Raw genomic sequence first — 7,796 nt, forward strand, 5'->3', positions numbered from 1 at the left:
CCCCCCCCCCCCCCCCCACAAGCCCCCAAACTCAAACGAATGGAAGTTGAGGGTTAGCTTACTGAGTGAGGTCCCTACTTCTGCAGTTGAGGTGGAGGGTTCAAACCCCATCAGTAACATATAACATTCCTTTCTCTTTCCCTTTCCTTCCTCCCCTAATGTAATTAATTAAATAAAAAGTATAAAATGATATTGAAAGAGTAAAAATGAAGAAGAAGTTAATAAAATGATTCCATCTTTCGTACCATGTTTATCTCCTTTTTTCAGTTTTAATTTATTTTTGTTTATTCTATTAATGAATTAGTGTGAAAAACAAGAGTGAGTTAGTTACATAAAAGTAAAACTGAAAAAAAATGGGCAAATTTGCAATTTATCATTCGGCTGTCGGGCTATATGCGATGTCCAAGCCTGGTTTACATAGGCTAGGCCTATTTCTCAAACCCAACGGAGATGGTCCAAGGCTTGATGGACTAAGACGTTGGGCTGCTCATGAACTCACTAGTTGAGGTGAAAATTGCAAAATATGTCCCAATTTAAGCCACTATTTAAATTTTGTTCCTTTTTTAAACGATATTTTCAAATATAAAGACAACGACCGAAAATAAAGATATTAAAAAGCACATGTGACATATAAAACTTGTGAATAATTAAATAAAACAATAAGATTTTCTCATCCAGCTAAACTTGCGAACAGTTTTACAAAATAAACAGAATGAATATAATACCAAGTTGTGCTCGTCTAGTTAAACAACATAGGTAGGATTCGTCCATCCAATAAAATTTGTGAACAATTTAGCAAGGTAAATCAAATAAGGATAGTACTAAATTGTAGCCGTCCAACAAAACTTATGAATAACTAAGTAAATGTAGTTGTTTCATTCCTTTGTTGATTGTGTAGAGCAAAAGTTTTTTTTTTTTTTTTTTTTGCAAAAATTCTTTAAATCAGGATAAAATTGTTTACCCGAAAAACGGATAACAATTGAATTTATACGCGGCTCTAAAGATACGTGATATAACTTGGCACAAATTAAAAAAATATATTTATTAATATTGTAATCAACTGTAAAAGAAATAAATGCAAACCAAGTGAATCAATTAGCCTGGCCCTCAGGTTCGATCACCCTCGAACCAAGTGAAGCTTCCGCTAGTATATGAACAGAGTAACAAAATATTAAAAACCGAAAGAAGATAGTATATAGCTTTGTATTGCGTGGATGCTCTGTTTCTACAAATGATAAGGCCCCCTTTATATAGTAGAAAAATCCTACTCTCAATATAATTCTAAATACAATAAGGAATTCCATGATAGATTAATTAATTAGCCTCTCATTGATAAGCGTCGAGATTTCTGCCGAGATTCTCGCCCAATTGTGGATATTCCGACTTTCTATTTTTTGGCTCGATAAGCTTTCCTCGATCTTGATCGGTCTCTATTTTGCTCGATCTCAATCTCGATCTTGATCGGTCTCTGGGTCACGAGCCCAGCAATCTAACTTCGTATCATGGCTCGATATTACACGAGGTTGAACCATCATGTTCCAGTCTCGATTAGTCATACGAAGGGCAAGCTCGGTTTTGACCGTATACAGATAGTCCCCTCGTTTCCCGAAAAAAAAAATGGCGAGAAATGATATGAATTTTCGAACTCTGACTCGATGGGAAATGACGTCAGCGACGAGCCCAATTATGACGTATGTGACGAAACGTCCAATCGGTCCAATTACTAAGGCATTAAATGCCTGCCAATTGTTGGTCGGCCATTACCAGTTCCGAATCGTCACCAACAACCTATAAGAACCCTAGCTTTCCTCATTCAAACTTTACACTAACAACTCTTTCTACTCTAGCTTTATCTTCATAAAATCCCTTTGTTTCATAATTTTCACACCCAAAATTCTAAAACTCTAATCAAACCGCATACCATCCTATTTCTCTTTTTCCTTGTTCATTAATGGCGAAAACCTCTAAAACCGTACCGCAAAAAGAGGCCGCTTCTTCATCACGACCCGTCGGTGGTGAGGTTGTGGCAGAACCCTACCCTGAGGAATTTGTTCTGGTAGGGTGCCCAACCGTTATTGACTTTAACGTCTAGAAGGCCTCCTCGGTACCGGGCCGATGTAAGCCGGTCTCGAGGTATATATGCTCAATCACCGAGAAAATCCTCAACAAAGTGAAAGAGGAATGCAACTGGGCAAAAAATCATATGGTAGTCTGATCGCCTGAGGAATCGATTACTACCCACGTGGAGGAGTTCCTAAGTGTTTACACTTACCCTTTCATGTTGGGCCCCTTAAACCCTGTCATCGTCGCCTTCTGTAAGAGATACGACGTGACCCTGAGCTAGATCCATCCTTCATTTTGGAGAATAGTGATTCTCCTCCGATTCTTCACAAGCAAAATCGAGGGGTGTCTTTTCACCCTCGATCACCTTATGCGCCTTTACAGTCCCCAACTATATCGGGGAGGGTTGATCAAGCTTATTGGCTGAGCCAATAAAGCCCTGTTCTCGAGCATAGATGAAACTTGTGACCGATGTTGGATGGGCCGATTTGTCCGAATAAGGACTTCAGACCTGATCCATGTTGAAGACATGTCATTTCCTGAGAAATGGAACATGAGTCGTGAGTAGTATTTCCCTTTGAACGTTCAATTTTGTTGCTTTACTTCTTATCCTATTTCCTCATCTCTATTTTTGGGGTTGCAGCTGTGGCCCAGATGCCGGAATCGATTCCGGAACTCAAGCAATGGGTCGAGGGCCTGGTGTCGCAAAAAACATACTCTGAGCATGCTTGGGTGGAGTTATCGAAGGGTCGATGGGAGGCCCACAATCATGGTGAGTTCCTCTCTTGGAACGGTTATCGTTCGATCTTCTTCTCTTGCTTACTTTCATTTTTTCCTTTGTAGGCCTCAGGAAGGATGTTGCGATAAGGCACCCATCTGGTGACAAAGAATTCCTTCCATCTGCTGCGAAGCAGGCCAAAGAAAAGAAGAGAAAAGGGGCTCCGAGTTCCCCATGCTTGGAAAATAAAAAACCGGCGAGGAAGTCTCGCAAGCCCAAGGGGGACACTGGTGCCATGCCTTTGGACTTAATCCGCCGATTAAGGGATGAGTCCGAAAAGGAAGATATTTCCAAACTAGTGGCCCGTGTGTTGGCTGGTGTTTTAATACAAAAGCACTCCGAATCGGCGGAGGTTAATGAGGGAGCTTTGGCCATAGTTCCTGAACTGGAAAGAGTTGAAGCCACTCCGTCCCAATCTGAGATAGTCAAGAGAGAGACCGGGCTCGAGGTTTCCCGAGCAGCAGAAGATATCCCGAGGGACGAGCTCGGACTGATCGATATTTCTGGATCCCTTCAGATTTCGGACGCTATGATCCGTGAGGCCAATACGTTGGAAGGTCGCTCTTATGAAGGTATTCAGGGGCGACCGGTATCCATGGCTTCTTGGATGGGTTTGAGTCCTCTGCCTCGGAGGATGCCACCGGGATTGGTGGTTTACCGGTACCAAAAAAAAGTACCGTCATCGGGAGCTATCGGTTCTTCATCGAGCCCAAAACTGGTGGACCGATTCCCGACCTCAAGTGTTAACCCCGACCGCAGGCGGAATATTGTGCTTTCTATCCTGGAGGATGCCCGGATTTTCTCTCCCCCCATGGGGATTGCTAGCTACCTCAGATCCTTAGTGACCGAGGAAGACCAAGCCATGATGAACGCGGTGGGGGCCGCTTGTCTTTTTAATGAGGCCCAACATGCTATGAATCGGGTAACTTCAAGGGTTTATCCATTATTTCTTTTAAACTCAAAGTTGTAGATAATTCTAACATCTTCTTCCTTATTTCAGGCTTCGGTGTTGCATCATGAGGCTTTCCTCCGAATCCGGGAGGAGCACAAGGTTGAGGTTCAGGATCTCACTGATAAAAATGATGCGTACAAGCTTCTCAGTGAGAAGATTCAAGCTGATTTAGTGACAGCTCAGGATGAACATGCCGAGATGACCGAGCAAGTATTCTGAGTTCTTCACGATAATGAAGATGAATTGGAGATAACTACTAACGATCCGATTCTGCAGGTTCAACAGAGGCTCGAACAAATCGGACGGCTCCAGATGCAGGTAGATATGATACAAGCCAAGGCAGAAGAATTCAAAAAGAACATGGACATCCTAGCCTCTAAAAAGGAAATCGTCCAAGCGTAATTGGAGTTGGCCGAGACCCAGATTCAAGCTACAAAAGAGAAGGCCTCGGTGCAGGTCGAGAAGATCAAAGAGCTTCAGTCTCAATTGGATTTGGCTGTTTCTGATAAGGCACGTTTGGCCAACGAACTAGAAGTGGCCAGGTCTGAGGTGGTTGTGGCCAACACAAGCTGATGCCAAAGTGGCCTAGTTTAGGGTCGACGTCGAGGCCATCCAGGACAAGGTCAAGGGCATGGTAGATCATGTAGAATGGCAAGATTGAAGGGAATCCCTCGAGGGATTTCATGCCTAGGGTTTCAATATTTCGGTTGAGATAAAAAATGCCAAATCAGAGGAAGTCAGGGCCCGTAGGCTGGCTTCCCCTAAGGAAGACTCCGAGAGCTCAAGTGAATCCAAAGATGGAGAAAATCCCGAGGATGGAGATGCAACCTCCGATGAAGACTAAGCCACTTAGGATTTTTTGTTTATCTTTTGCATTTTTTCTGAGGCCATTTTTTGTCGTTGTAAATTTTTGTATTAGGCTGATTTGGCCTTTGTAAAAAACTATTGTATATAAATATAAGGCTTTTCTTTCCCTTTCGCCTCTCATATTTTTTCTTTGCTTTGTCATTTGTATTTATAAAGGTTGAAAATGCCTTAGCATGAAATAAGGTTGTGTTCGAGGGTTCGAACAAACCTTACCTTTACTGCCTTTCTGGGTTAGGGTGCTATTGGGGCTCGATGTTACCAAAGTTTTTCCGAGAAAACATCTTAAGTTTGATATTTTGCCGAGGGTAGCCTTTAGAACCGGTTTGGGAAAGATTTCTCTTTTTCAAAGGCCTATTTTTGTTACGAATTTCGGACGTCTCTGAGCCGTGTTAAATTAGTTGTAGCCTTTTAGTTTGGGAGTTACCCATTGTGTTTGTTTTAGTTTGGGAGCTCCCGAGGCCCAATGACTTGGGTTGTTTGAGTCGGACGGTAGTCCCCGAGTGAGGGAGAGATCGTTCGTATTCCGGTTAAGTATTTCCCTTGGGCTCGTTATTTTCGAAAGTACGAAGCTCTTTAAGAGATGTAAGGAGAGAAGATAAAAAAAAATTTAAAGCATAAGATGTTTGTAAGGAAGGTACTTCTCTTCATTCTCGATCAAAATAGGGCTCGAGCAATCTACGTGGGCACAGTTCGTTTTGACCGTTTGACTCTTACAATAAATCCTATCTATCGAGACCCTCCCTTTATAAAGTAGTTTCATCGCTAGAGTTGATATTCGAAAATAACGCATATCCGAGGGTAGCCCCCCAGTATTCGAGGTTGATTGCAAAGGAACCTTAGATATTGTTGAATGGATCTTCGATGTCGATTCGTAATCGAACTTGATTCTAAGTTAGCACGATTCATCGTTGCCTCATCAAAAACCTCGCCGAAAAAACCCATTTGGGACAAAATCGATCTGAGGGAAAAAAGAGTGCAACACGTACTTTCAAACCTAAAGACTTCGTGCCGTTTGCTAAAAAATCCATCGTCGTTTCTTGTCGATGATTTGGTAGTCATCGGGGACTATGAAGGATCGAGGGACTCTATAATCATCATCTTCGTCAGTCCCCTGCTTCTCTAGTTGGGTCGAGGTCGGCATTTGTGATTGCTATTTGGCCTCCTGCTTTCCCTTCGAATTTGACCCCTTTGTCGATGAGAGTGTTGATATCGGAATTATTTCGCCAATGGTAAACATTTCCTTTGCGGCGGGTTGCTCCCTGTAAACTGTTTTGATTCCCTCTAGTGTTGGGAATTTTAGAACATGGTGAAGGGTCGATGGCACTGCTCTCATGTTGTGGATCCATGGTCTCTCGAACATGGCATTATACCTCATGTTGCCATCGATCACATGGAACTTCGTCTCTTGGATGGTCCCAGCCACGTTTACTGCAAAGTTATCTCGCCCTTAGTGGTTTCACATTCCATGTTGAATCCGTTTAGCACTCGGGCCGCGGGCACGACTTGGTCTTGTAGATCGAATTGTTCTATGACCCTTGATCAAATGATGTTGGCCGAACTACCTGGATCAGTTAACACACATTTAACTTGTGTCCTATTCATGAGTACAGATATTACTAGTGCATCGTTATGGGGTTGTATGATTCCTTCTGCATCTTCGTCGTTGAAGGACAAGGTTCCCTTTGGTATGTAATCCTGAGCCCGAGATCGCTTTTCCCTTGTAATCGACACCTTAGTGCGTTTTAACACTGACCCTTGGGGAACATCGATCCCTCCGACAATCATGTGAATAATGTGTTGCAGTTCTTCTTGCTTATTTTGTCTGTTGAACTCTCTGTTTTGGAAATGATTCTTGGCCCGATCTCTTAGAAACTCCCAAAGGTACCCTTCATTGAATAATCGGGTTAATTCTTCTCTCAACTGTATGCAAACTCCCTTTCGGTGGCCATGGGTGCCATGATACTTACATACTTGATTGGGATTCCTCTAGGCTGGATCAATCTGCAGAGGTCGGGGCCATTTAGTATCCTTGATGCGTCTAATAGCCGATACGATGGCGGATGCATCAACATTAAAGTTATATTCTGATAATCGTGGTGCTTCCTTAGGTCTGGTATGCCTGACGAAACCATCTTTGCTCATGAGCCCTGAGAGCTCTGGCCCCGATCATTTCTCCTTACACCTCGTACGGAGTTGTGCCCTAGTCCATTGCCTCTACGATCTCTATTATATGGCTGGTATCGATTCCTGTTCGACTCTGGTTCTCAATCAACATCCCTTTTGGTAACGGACCCGGAAGGAGCCCACAGTTGGTCGTCTTCGACTCTAATCTTTGATTGATATCGATTATATATATAGGCCCAGGTAACAACCGAGTACTCAATCAAGTTCTGCTTCAACTGTTGTGAAGCCACTGAGCTTCGTTCATTTAGTCCTTGAGTGAAAGCTTGAACAGCCCAATCATCGACGACCGGTGGTAGATCCATTCGTTCCATTTGGAACCGAGACACAAACTCTCTGAGCATCTCGTTATCTTTCTGCTTTACCTTGAAAATGTCTGACTTCCTAGTCTCGACCTTTATGGCTCCGGTGTGTGCTTTTACAAAAGAATATGCAAGCATGGCAAAAGAATCGATAGAGTTATGTGGTAAATTATGGTACCATATCATTGCTCCATTTGACAGGGTTTCCCCGAATTTCTTTAGTAATACAGATTCGATCTCGTCGTCCTCTAGGTCATTCCCTTTAATCACACACATGTAAGAGGTGACTTACTCGTTGGGGTCGGTTCTTCCATTATACTTAGGAATCTCGGGCATGCAGAACTTCTTGGGGATCGGTTTGGGAGCCGCGCTCGGGGGGAAAGGCTTTTGTACGAACGTTTTGGAATCCAAACCCTTCAATATTGGTGGTGCCTCCGGAATCTGATCAACCCTGGAGTTATAAGTTTTCACCTTCTTGTCGTTTGCTTCGATCTTCTTTTCCCCTGACTCTATCCCCTTTGTCAGCTCCTCGAGCATTTTTATAATTTCGGGGTTAGTCCCTGATTCTTGTTCATTTGACCTTACCACCGCAGGCCCCATTTTGTGGGTGACTTCGTGGGGTGGACCGGGCTCAACCCTACTCGGTGCCTGAGTT

The sequence above is a fragment of the Nicotiana tomentosiformis genome, chromosome 2 (genome assembly GCF_000390325.3).
Source record: "Nicotiana tomentosiformis chromosome 2, ASM39032v3, whole genome shotgun sequence".
NCBI classification, from domain to species: Eukaryota; Viridiplantae; Streptophyta; class Magnoliopsida; order Solanales; family Solanaceae; genus Nicotiana; species Nicotiana tomentosiformis.